Genomic DNA, 12,048 nt, shown 5'->3' on the forward strand with positions numbered 1-12,048 from the left:
TGATTGCTCTAGCCTGCTTGGAACTCATATAGTATCCAACCTAGCCAACCATCTTTCTCTAAGTTCTCCTTACAATGGCCTCTGTGTTTAGGAATAATTCTAGCCCCTGGACTAATATTTTCCTTTTTCTTTGGACCCTCGTTGCTGATGGTCAAGTCTTATCACATCCTTTTCCTCTTACCCTGCAAAAACGTTCTGATTCTGACTTTCTGATTCAGGCTTTCTAACTGTTGGATTTGTGCCAGAATAAACCATACTTAGGATGTGCCTGAATTAATAGCTTGGCCTTTATCCCTAGAGGGTTTGAAAACTTAACAGATAATGTAGGATTCTATTTTTGTGTCTTGGAAAATATTCACCAACTTCCATCTGGAAAATAGGCTGCAAATACAAATACCTTCTGTTGCATTCCCCTGCTCATCAGGGAATACTTTTAACTCAGATATGGGCCTTGACTATACTCATTCCTTATGTTTTGAAAATATAAATGGCACAGGTAAAACATTAGGTGATCTTTTGCTGAATATTTGTAACTACGCACTCTTACATGATTCAGATGACCATGAATTCACCTTACATTGGAGTCTACACAACTACAAATTGCTGCTTTGTAATGTATCCTTGTGGTGGAGAAATGAGATCTATAATGGAACTGGGTATTGGGAAGCAATATCCCTTTTACCAGGACCATGTGGGACATTGATCAGGAACATCTGGAAAATGGTAAAAAGTTAATTCTTCCTATCTTCATCCCAGAAGCTTCCCATACCTTAACATGAAGCTGACTCACAATAACCAAACTCATTTATTGTTTCCAGTATATAGAAACATAAGATGCTCTTAAAATCACTGATGAAATTCCATAAATCAGTTATTATGTACTCTGTGTAAATGAAATACATTTTTAAAAATTTTTCTTAAGTATTTTATTTATTTTTGAGCGTCAGAGAGAGAGAGTACGAGCAGGGGAGGGTTAGAGACAGAAGGAGACACAGAATCCAAAGACAGGCTCCAGGCTCTGAGCTATCTGTCAGCACAGAGCCCGACACGGGGCTCGAACCACAAACCATGAGATCATGACCTGAGCTGAAGCCGGATGCTTAACCAACTGAGCCACCCAGGCGACCCAGATGATTACATTTTGATCATGAAATTTCTGCCTTTGAAACTGATAAAAGATAGCAAAAGGACCCCATTTATGCCTCATCCCTAGAAGGTTCTGGATTTTTTTGTGTGTTTGTTTATGTGGTACCAATATTTACTCAACTCTTCCCATTAATAGGAAGGAGTGTTGTCGGATTCTTGCTGTTACCACTGATGCCAACATTAGAGAACTGTTCCGCTACTCATGTATCAAACCTGCCATCCTTCTCATACCAATTAAAAAGAACTTGGCAAAGCTGGGAAGGTTGTAATTTTGGACTGGTACAAAGCAATTGTAGACAGAAAGGACTTTGGTCATGCCTTTGCATGAGCATTCTTTCCCTGGATTGGAGTAACAGACTTGAAAAAGGCAATACATAACCTATCCATAGTCTAGTGGACACCACCTTCAAAGCCTCTGTTCAAGCATCTGGGTATCAACAAACTCAAGTTGGTAGCCTGGTTGAAACTATCCTACAAAATAGAAGGGTACTTAATATCTTAACAGCCCAACAAGGAGACACTTGCCCTATTAGAAGGATGTTGTTTTATGTTAATTAATCAAGCAGAACAACACAAGAACTAAAACCTTCAAAGGATAATCCCATCCTATTAGCTGGTAGGACACTTGCCAGAATTTGGAGATCATTTTAATCTCTTTAGCTGGTTACCATCAGGAATAGGATTATGGTTAACAATAGCACAAACTGGTTTATTATTATTTTTCTTAATAACATGCATGTTGTTAGCCACATGCTTGCTAAACAATTGGAACCTCCGCTGTAACTCACCCAACTATGCAGTTATGTTTGCACAGATTGCCATGTTGATGCTTTTCATCAGGATAGGTTTTATGGGCCAGCAAAACTAGAGTGGAATTAATCCACCCTGGCCTCAAGATACTAATATTACCCTATTGATTTTTTTTTCCTCCAGGGAATTATGAGCAAAGGGGGAAGCGTGAAAAGAGTTGCCAGAAATTACTCCATTTTTGTATGTTAGATTCATCTTGTTAAAATTGTACTGACCTTGCTAACTTGCCTACAACTGATATGAAATTTTTACTTCCTTAGATCTGCTCCATCACACTAATAGCTTATTGAGCCCCTAGATACTTAATAATCCAGCATTCCTACCAATTTCCTAGATTAATGTGTAATGTCCATGAGACTTTCAAAATATTATGCTAATTGCTCTTCTTACACTCACTACCTTGCTAACAAAGTCCCACCTAAAATCTCTACCTAAAATCTGAGTGCCTGATTATGGTTACTCCCACAGGATGATTCGTTTGAGCCTCCATGTGGCTTAATAAAGCCCTCAGATGAGGAAACTGTCTAAGAACCATTTCCTGATTGCTTCCTTGCTGCTCAAATGTGCCCTGACCCTAAATGACAGTGATTCCTTGAAACAATAATCAAAGATTAAAAACTGCCCCCCACCCTAACTTGGGACATTACCCTCTGAGTAAATCTATAGATGATTGCCACTGATTTCAGGAAAATATCTAGATGGGAAGGAGGGAAAGTGTAAAGTGAAATTGAAACCATGTCCTATAGGGTGAATGAGGTTAAAACTGTCACAAGCAAGAGCTCTACCGAACACTGCTCCCCCCACTCCCGACTTCTTTTTCACAGGAAAGTTAACCTTATTATAGAGGCAAAACCACAAAAAGAGCTCCAGCCACCTAGGCTAGGTTTTAGCTTGACCACTGAATCACGCCTGCCTGGATAGACCATGGCGTGTCAACAGTTACCTCGACCTCATTATAATGTTAAAATCTCCATCAAGGGAGGAGCACAAGCTTCCTAAACATACACTTGGTGTGATCTCTATCTATAACTCACCAAGAAATGAACTAATTTGGTTACAAAATGAATTGGAGTAACTCAACTCAAGGGGTTCTAAAATGGAGCGGGAAGGCCAGTAAGGAACGGGGGCCTTATGCACGTCTTTGCTGGATGAACCATGAACTGTGTGAACTAAGCCAAACAGTAAATATTCCAAGAACTCAGGCTGCAATTTACTACTGTGAGAGATTTGCTGCGCAATGAGCTTAGCAACCAATTTAGCCAAGATTAGTTTTCTGCCACGAACACCAATCAAAACTCTTTGTAAACAACACATAGAAGCATTCCTTTTTGTCTTTAAAAACCGCTGACTTTGTTCCCTAGGTGGGGGACACAGTTTGGGTTGCTACCTGAATCTGTGCTCTCTAAATTGTATCTCTAAATTCAACTCTGCCTCTTCACTCAGTTGACAATATATCTGAAAGTTGGGAAGAGGGTAAATTTTTTTTATAATGTTACTTATATTGAGAGAAGGAGTGTGTGAACGGAGGAGGGGCAGAGAGAAAAGAAGAGAGAAAATCTCAAGAAGGCTCCATGCTCTCAGCACGAACTGTGAGATCACGGCCTGAGCCTAAATCAAGAGTCCTACTACTACGCTGAACGGACTGAGCCACCCAGGAGCCCCAGAGAGTACATTTTAAAAGTTCTCACCACACACATAAGAAGGGTAATTAGGTGAGGTGATGAGGGTGTTCACTAACATACGGTCATAATCATTTCACAAATATATACATGTATTAAATAATCATGTGCAGCTTAAACTTACAGTGGTATATGCCAATTATATCTCAATAAAACTGGAAACAAACAATGATCCCAATCCATTACGTATGTACCTGAGGCAGTGGTTCTTCAGGGGAAAGTCTCCCGGAAGAGGCACCGTGGTCTCCTGAGAGGAATTCTTGGCTCGCCGCTACAGGGAGGAACAACGGGCCCCAAGGATATGCCATGGAATGAAGCACTGAAGATGCTGTGAGCCTGGACCGTGGCAGACCTCAGAGCGAGGCCCCCGGGCCAGGCCAGAAGCCCACGTTGCTGACCGCTGGCCTTCGGGCTCCTGGAAGGAAATACGAAGACTTGCCGTCGGGCGCATGCGTAGTGCACTCCCGCAGGCTGGTCTCGGGCAGTCACGCCCCTGCACAGCCTTGGGGCTGGGAGCCTGGTCCCTGACACCTCCCAGCCCCCCAGGGAGGAGGAGTTTCAGCAGTGGGACTCTGACCGGGGCGATGCTGGAGTCTTTAGCATGGATGGAGGTTTGCTTGATAGGTGGGGTGGGCCAGACTGCTTACATTCAGAGAGAAGGGGTTCCTAGCACCTGGGTACCCAGGTGTTTCTCATCCCAAGAAGTTAATTGTGTTGTAGAAACACCCTCATGGCTAGAAGCAGAGTTTTTTTTTTTTAATATTGTTAAGTTAAAACACTCTTTCCAATATGATTCTACCTTCTTAAATGAATATGGAAAATAATTTTGAAAAGATATACATATGTGATATTAGTAGTTGTTTTAGGTAACCAACATGTATGTATTTTTTCATTTTAATTTTCTTTTATAATTTCTGATTTTTGTCTTTGTTTCATTCTTTCTCAGCAAGAATAAAAGTAATACTTTCATAATAAAAACCTTTTCATTTTGATAAATGTAAATACATAAAGAACTAGAGAATATTGGCACTCTTTTCTGTTTATGAAGCTACTTGTATTTAATGTTTCCAGGGCACTGTCAAATGGACATATCTGGCCAAGTCAGGATGGCTTGACTGAGCACCTGATCCTCCGGTTTGAAAGCCAGCTTGAGTCAATATGATGAAATGAGTGTATTGCTCATTCATTAAAAGAGGAGCCAGCCTCTTTGGCGGAAGCATTGAGGGCTTGAAGTGGCCAATGGTAGTCATCCCCCTTTACTTTCTCTGAAAGTGCTTTGATTTCAGGCCCATCCATCCTCTAGAGGGAACCTAGATAGTGAGTGATAAGGTTGAGTGGTCGGCTATAATGAGCCCAAGAATAGCCACACACACTTCTGTAAGTGGAAGAGAGACTAGGTAGAAGAGCAAAGGAGAGAATAGAACTGTTTTTATTTTTAGGATTCTATTTATAAGTAATCTCTACACCCGTTGTGGGGCTTGAATTTACAGCCCTGAGATCAAGAGTCACACGCTGTACCAAATGAGCCACCTAGGTGCCACTGAACTGTTATTGCTCTTGCTGAGTGCTTTTGTAGTTGGAAGCTCTCACATTTTCAGGAGGAGGGCAGGATTATTTGTCGATAAAATTATTGTGGCTTGATGGCACTAGGAGAAATTCAGGCCAAAACCACTTCTAGGTTCTTCCTTAGAGAAGCCGTTATCAGTTTAAAGCTGAAAAGTGTAGAGGTCCTTTATGAAAGAAACCTTTGATATAGACTGGGGTCAGGCTACTAGTGTGATTTCCCTGACACTGGATTGTTGTCATTTTCTTTAATAAAAAGGTCAGTCATCAGCCTTCAGGAGAGACTTCCTAGCATTCTTTATTTCATACAATCAAAGTGCGATCTTTGGAAAATAAACTCAGCCCTAAGTCTTGCTAATGATGTCTCTGGCCCAGAGGACTGCCTCAGTACAAACTCATTCTTTCACAGTAATGTTCCTTTACTAGAAATCCCTATATATTCCCTAATAATGTCCATTGTGCATTGTTTCAAAACAAAACAAAACCCATTTTCAGTTACGGAACTTACACAATCCCCAGTCTCTAAGGTCAATCTCTTAATAAAGTCTCCGGTGAGGACATTCAGGCTTACAAAAAATTTCACTAGGTATTATTAATTCATGCAAATCTCTTCAGCTAACCAGTTAAAATTAAAATGAACCAATTCATACATAGACATAAATGATTTTAGCAGCATGCTCTAAAAAACAAAAAGACACAAAAGCATTAACAAGACAGCAAGAATTACGACAAAATTACTATACTAGTATAATAAGCTTCAAAATGTATCAAAATATAAAAGTATCCACTATTAAGGAAAACTTTTCCTGGTGGTTCTTTATACAGTGTTTCCATCTTGAAAGAACTGTTCACTGGTGTGACCAAACGCTCTTACATATTTGTGAGATAAAATTGAAACATTTTTCGGCATTAGAGTTCACTTCTGACGACCTATTTGCTGTAGGCAGTACCTTGCTTTACAGTGCTGCAGGACCTAATCAGTTGATATCTGATGGATAGTACCATCTCAGAATGTACAGTGAGTTGTACAAAAAGTTAAGTTTACAAATCAGCCAAATTATGGAAAAATAACTTGATTAAAATTAATCTTATTGATCTCCAGTTGTGGCCCCCTTGTGCAGAATCTGAAATGTATGAGCTGAGAATCATGGGACATAGTACTGAGTACCATTGAGAAATGTTTTAAGAATCCTTAGAACTTAATGGCAACTTGACAACAATTTGGACACGCGGAGCGAGGATAATAATGTCAATGTCATAGATGCTCCTGAATGTTTGAACCCGAGGGTGTTGAATGTCTTCATGTTGCTCTTAGGATACACTAGAGTATCATGACCCTGGACTATGAGGCCCTGTGACATGTGCCCCCGGACCCCCATTCTAACCTCATGTAGCACCACTACCACACTAATTTATTGTACTACAGATGCTCTGGTTTCTCAGTTCCCAGAATACACTAGGCTACTCCCAACTCAGAGCCGACAAATGCTATCTATGTTATAAATGCCATTTGTTTCACTTCTTCCACAATTATCTGGTTAATTCACATACTGTCAAGGCTTCAGCTTATGTGCTGTTTTCTCTGGGAAAATTTTCCAGCTTCTACCCCTGGACCAATGTAATACCTCTATTATATATACTTTTTATCATAGCTCTTAGAACAGTTGTAATGATTTGTTAAGTGTGTCTTTCCCCACCACGAGATAAGCTCCATGAGGGCAGGGACCACGTTAGACTTGCTCACTGCCCATCCCAAGAGACTGACCTCAGCTTATATGTTGTTTCCTCAGGGATTCTTTTCTTCCCCCATCTTCTATGTTCTGTGACAACATGGGGGAGTTAATAGGGAAAGATCTTTCTTGGTGCAGGCAATTTCCCTTGCAAGCGTGGCGAGTTTGGGGCATGATTAGATATTATGGAAATATCCCACAGACATCAGTCTTGTGGAGTGATCGGGGCTGTAGATGAAGATCTGGAAGTCAGCTGCATCCAGCTGTGAGTTACTAATTTCTAAGACAGAAGAAAGGGTCAGAGATAGAACTTCAAAAAATGCCTATGTTGAGATGGAAACAATGTTAAGAATGATAGAATGGGTAAATTTTCAAATATTTTAGACAGGTCAAAGAAAACAAAGTTTCTGGAAAGATAATTGGATTTGATGGACAGGTCATTGGGGAATGCAGTCCTTACAAAATGAGAGGAATGAAATCTGGGTTGCAGGTAATTTAAGAGAATTAATGAAAACAGCAGGTATAGAATGCTTCTGAAAAGTGTGGTGCTAAAAATGGAGAGAAATGGGACAAGAATGAAAGAGGTGATAGTGAGGTCAATTAAGGTTTTCCAAAATAGGGCAGAACTGTAGGGGGAGAAAAAAAAAAAGAAAAGAAAAGAAAAACTAAAACCTTTACAGTGGGAAAGTCTGAAGTCTGTTGAATCTTTTGACCACACTTTTTTTTTTTAAGAAATTTTATTTCCTTGGCTTTTATTACACTCCACTATCTCTCCTCCTCTTCATTTAGCTCTCTCACCTCTTTTTTTCCCTCCCCTTTCCCCACTTTGGAGCTTTGCTTTCCAATAGTAGCTCCTAAACACATAGCTAGTAAGTACTTGAAATGTATACAGTCTGAATTATGATCTGCTGTAAATGTGAAAATCACACCAGATTTTGAAGGCTTGGAAGAAAAATAAGGTAAAATACTTTATTAATAACTCCCTATGGATTATTGAGATTATAATATTTTACATTTGAGTTAAATAAAATACACCATTAAAATTAGTTTCATATTTTTTACTGTTTTGTAATGTGTGTCCCTTGCCCATCTCTCCACCCTCTTTTGCACCATTTCCCCCCAACTCTCTGCCTCACTGACCCTCTTTCACTCACTAACTCGAAATTATCACGCTCCTTCCAGAAATCGAGTCTTTGTATGTTTTCCTCACAACTCACCCACTTTACCTTTTCCTAGTAAATTCTGTTTGGCTTCCAAATTTCAGATTACTCATCACTTCTTCAAGGACATCTTTCTATCACTTCCCCCCACACCCTCGCCTACCACAAGTAATAATGACAGTGGTGACCATAGTGGTGATGAGTGATGACAATATTTAGCATTTAATGAGCAGTTGCTATACACTGGGATTTCTACTGTTTTAAGTATAATTCATTAAATTTTCAAAACTGCCTTTTCATTCCTCATTTTCAGACTATAATCCATTATAAAATCCATTTTTTGATGTGCAAATTGACTCACAGAGAAATTAACTAATTTTCCTGAGATCAGTTAGAAAATTCTTAGCCAAGATTCAAAATTAGGCACTCTTGTTCTAAAGCCCATGGGGTTAACTACTATACTGTCTTTTCAGACTAGGCTAAGCTTCTCTATTATGCTATAGGTTTCCAATAATCTTACCTTTACAATAGTGAAGTTGTAATTAATTAATAATTAATTTAGGTGATTATCTGTCTCCCATAACTTCTTCCAATTCTGTAAGGAGAGGGGAGGCAGATACCATATCTGCTTTTGTTTAGTGTTTAACCATAGTGCCTAGCGTTGTAGCTGGCATAAAGTAGACACACAATATATTTGAAGATAAGTATACAAAATAAATGTGTTAACATATGAAGGAAGGAAGGAAAGAAAGAAGAAAGAGAAGGAGGGAGGAAGGGCAAGTTCCTCCATATCTTCAGTTAGGGATTTCTCTACTGAGCACAGCTTAATCTACCACTTTCTACTTTTCAAATCCTACATCTGTCTAAGGAAGTCTGACTTTGGCAACAACAAATTCAGTGATCCTGTCTGTTTTGTACTAACTTAAGACTTTCTGAGCAATTAGTTGATTATGCATAGCTGATTCATTCAATATTTATTTAGGCAGAGAATGTCAAAATCAGATCAGCCATTAAGTAATTTGCTATGACATAATTATGAGTACCAAGTTCTCTAGTTACACCCATACTGCAGCCAGATTTGGGGCTACTTTCTAGTCCTCCAATACTCCATGAGCATTCATGCCTCTGATACTTTGCTTAGCATTCCCTTTCCAACTTTTCTCTGAGAGAAAAATGCTGAGAAAAATGTCTACATATTTTTCAAGGCCAGGGTCAAATGTCATCTTCTGAGTAATCTATAATAAAACACCCCTTATCACTTTTTGTTGTGTATGTGGGTTTCTTATAGAGACACTAGCCTTAACTGGAGGATATTTTAATATGATCCTCAAGTTGAGGGTATATCTATATCCTTGTAGTTAAGATTGGAAGTTCCACTGGAGAACTGGCCATGCAGCGTCAGTCATAGGAAAAAGAGTTAAGCCCTCAGATTCAGAAACCAGGAGTGGAACGTCAGCTCACTCTTTCATCTCTCACATTTTTAGAGGTAGATCTCTTGGGGCTGAGCCATGTCTGAACTTCCAGGTAACTTGGAAAAGACAGCATCTGCCTCTTAGAAGTAGATCTGGAGATAGGTAAGGAGGCCTTGCCACAGTGAACCATATGCATAAAATGAGCAACTCACTCATGTAAACCTGATTATCAAGATCAGCAGGCTTCAGACTATTTCAACACCCTGATCTGTCACAATCAGTTGGGATGCATCACAATTAATGTTTCTAAAAATAAAGCACCATAGTATAATAAAACTTACCTTTTTAAAATATAACTAGAGTCAATTCCAGATCATCTAAGTAATACATTTCTCACTTCTTTGTGTCACAATATATCTTGAATGTGAGAAAATAAAAAAGAGAGTCAAAGCTAGCCAGCAGGCAATTGTTCATTACTGAAGGAAGTCCAGAGGCGTGTCAACATCGTCTCCCAACTTCCTCTCTCAGTGGCAGACACTGTTGAGAACTGCTCTTCCAGCTGTATATTAATATACTTTGTTCCCCAGTGGTTATCTCCAAGTCTGGTCAAGACATACACAACGGATCCCTCTTAATCTCTGTGCTGCAGGGAATCGTTTGGGCCAGAGTCAACGGGAGAGTACTGTCTTCCTGTGGCTCCCAAGAGCTTCGTAGCAGTGGTGACTGGTTCTCCAGAGGGAAAATGAGAATCTGGAAAAAGATTTGGGGGTGTGGAGATTTGCTCCTTCCACATGGAAATTTGATCTCTACTGCCAACCTAGAGTATTATTTTGTTTGGAAAGAGACAGTTTTCTTACAGAATGCCTTTTTAACACCCCCAGGCATATTAAGTCACTCCCATCTGTTCTGACAGGGTTCAGACTGTATGATCGTACTATAGATTCTATCACTTTGCATTCTAATTATTTGTTTACATAACTGCCTCCCCAGTAGAGTAAATTGTAAGTCACAGCAAACAGGAATTGAGTCATATACTGTTGTGAGTTACTATTGCTTATTAGCACTATGCTTGGCATTGTTACAAGCACTACTAACTTTTGATCATGAGCTAAATATGACCAGAAAAGCAAAACAACATTCATCACATTAACTGGGACCTTTTTTGTTATATTTGATTTTTTATGTATAAAAATTTTAGAGTCATCTTCATTCCACAGCTTTCATCTTACATGGTACATAAGGGGCACCCAAACATTTGTTAATTAATTTTTCATCCTTGTCATGTCAACATACAAAATGTCACATACATAATAAAGCAATGAGTCACACACACAATTGTTTTTCTGAAACTCATATCTGATGGAGTCACTCCCTTGACAAATTTATTCCGGGCTTACTAAATAAAATTCAAGCTCCTTGACCTTATCTTTCTTAGGATACTTCCTGTAATTAATTTATCACTGCATTTTACTCCCACCAGGCATTTTGTATGTTAGATAATCTGCTCTAATCAAAACAGAAAGTCCCAGAGGGCTCTTTCCCAATCACCCTTTGCTCTTCTGCTTTCCCACTTTGCTTAAATGATGTCACTCGGGTCCAAGGCGTTAAATATTCATAATCCCATGACTCCTAATCCCTAGACTTTTTTTTTTAGTTTATTGTCAAATTGGTTTCCATACAACACCCAGCGCTCTTCCCTACAAGTGCCCTCCTCCATCACCACCACCTCTTTTCCCCCCTCCCCCTTCCCCTTCAACCCTCAGTTCTTTTTCAGCATTCAATAGTCTCTCAAGTTTTACATCCCTCTCTCTCCCCAACTCTCTTTCCCTCTTCCCCTCCTTCAAGTCCTCCATTAGGTTTCTCCTGTTTTCCTGTTAAACCTATGAGTGCAAACAGATGGTATCTGTCCTTCTCTGCCTGACTTAAGTTCACTAAGCATGACACCCTCAAGGTCCATCTACTTTCGTACAAATGGCCGTATTTCATTCTTTCTCATTGCCATGTAGTACCCCATTGTATATATATACCACATCTTCTTGATCCACACATAAAGTGATGGACATTTAGGCTTTTTCCATGTTTTGGCTATTATTGACATTGCTGCTATGGGGTACATGTGCTCCTATGAATCAGCATTTCTGTATCTCTTGGGTAAATCTCTAGCAGTGCTATTGCTGGGTCATAAGGGGGTTCTATGGATAGTTTTTTGAGGAACCTCCACACTGTTTTCCAGAGCGGATGCACCAGTTTACATTCCCAGCAACAGTGTAGGAGGGTGCCCGTCTCTCCACACCCTTGCCAGCATCTATAGACTCTTGATTTGTTCATTTTAGCCACTTGGACTGGCGTGAGGTGGTATCTCAGTGTGGTTTTGATTTGTGTTTCCCTGATGATGAGTGATGTTGAACATCATTTCATGTGCCTGTAGGCCATCTGAATGTCCTCTTTGGAGAAGGGTCTGTTCATGTCTTCTGCCCATTTCTTCACTGGATTATTTGTTTTGTGGGTGTGAAGTTTGGTGAGTTCCTTGTAGATTTTAGATACTAGC

The 12,048-nt window shown here is 39.7% G+C and overlaps 1 protein-coding gene across 1 annotated transcript in view; it reads right to left on the minus strand.

The window, feature by feature from the left end:
• LOC115292634 (olfactory receptor 5K1-like) overlaps window positions 1-12,048 on the minus strand; it is a 27,352-nt gene that overhangs the window by 772 nt on the left and 14,532 nt on the right. The window lies entirely within an intron of this gene.

The sequence above is a fragment of the Suricata suricatta genome, chromosome 5 (assembly GCF_006229205.1).
Source record: "Suricata suricatta isolate VVHF042 chromosome 5, meerkat_22Aug2017_6uvM2_HiC, whole genome shotgun sequence".
Lineage (NCBI taxonomy): Eukaryota > Metazoa > Chordata > Mammalia > Carnivora > Herpestidae > Suricata > Suricata suricatta.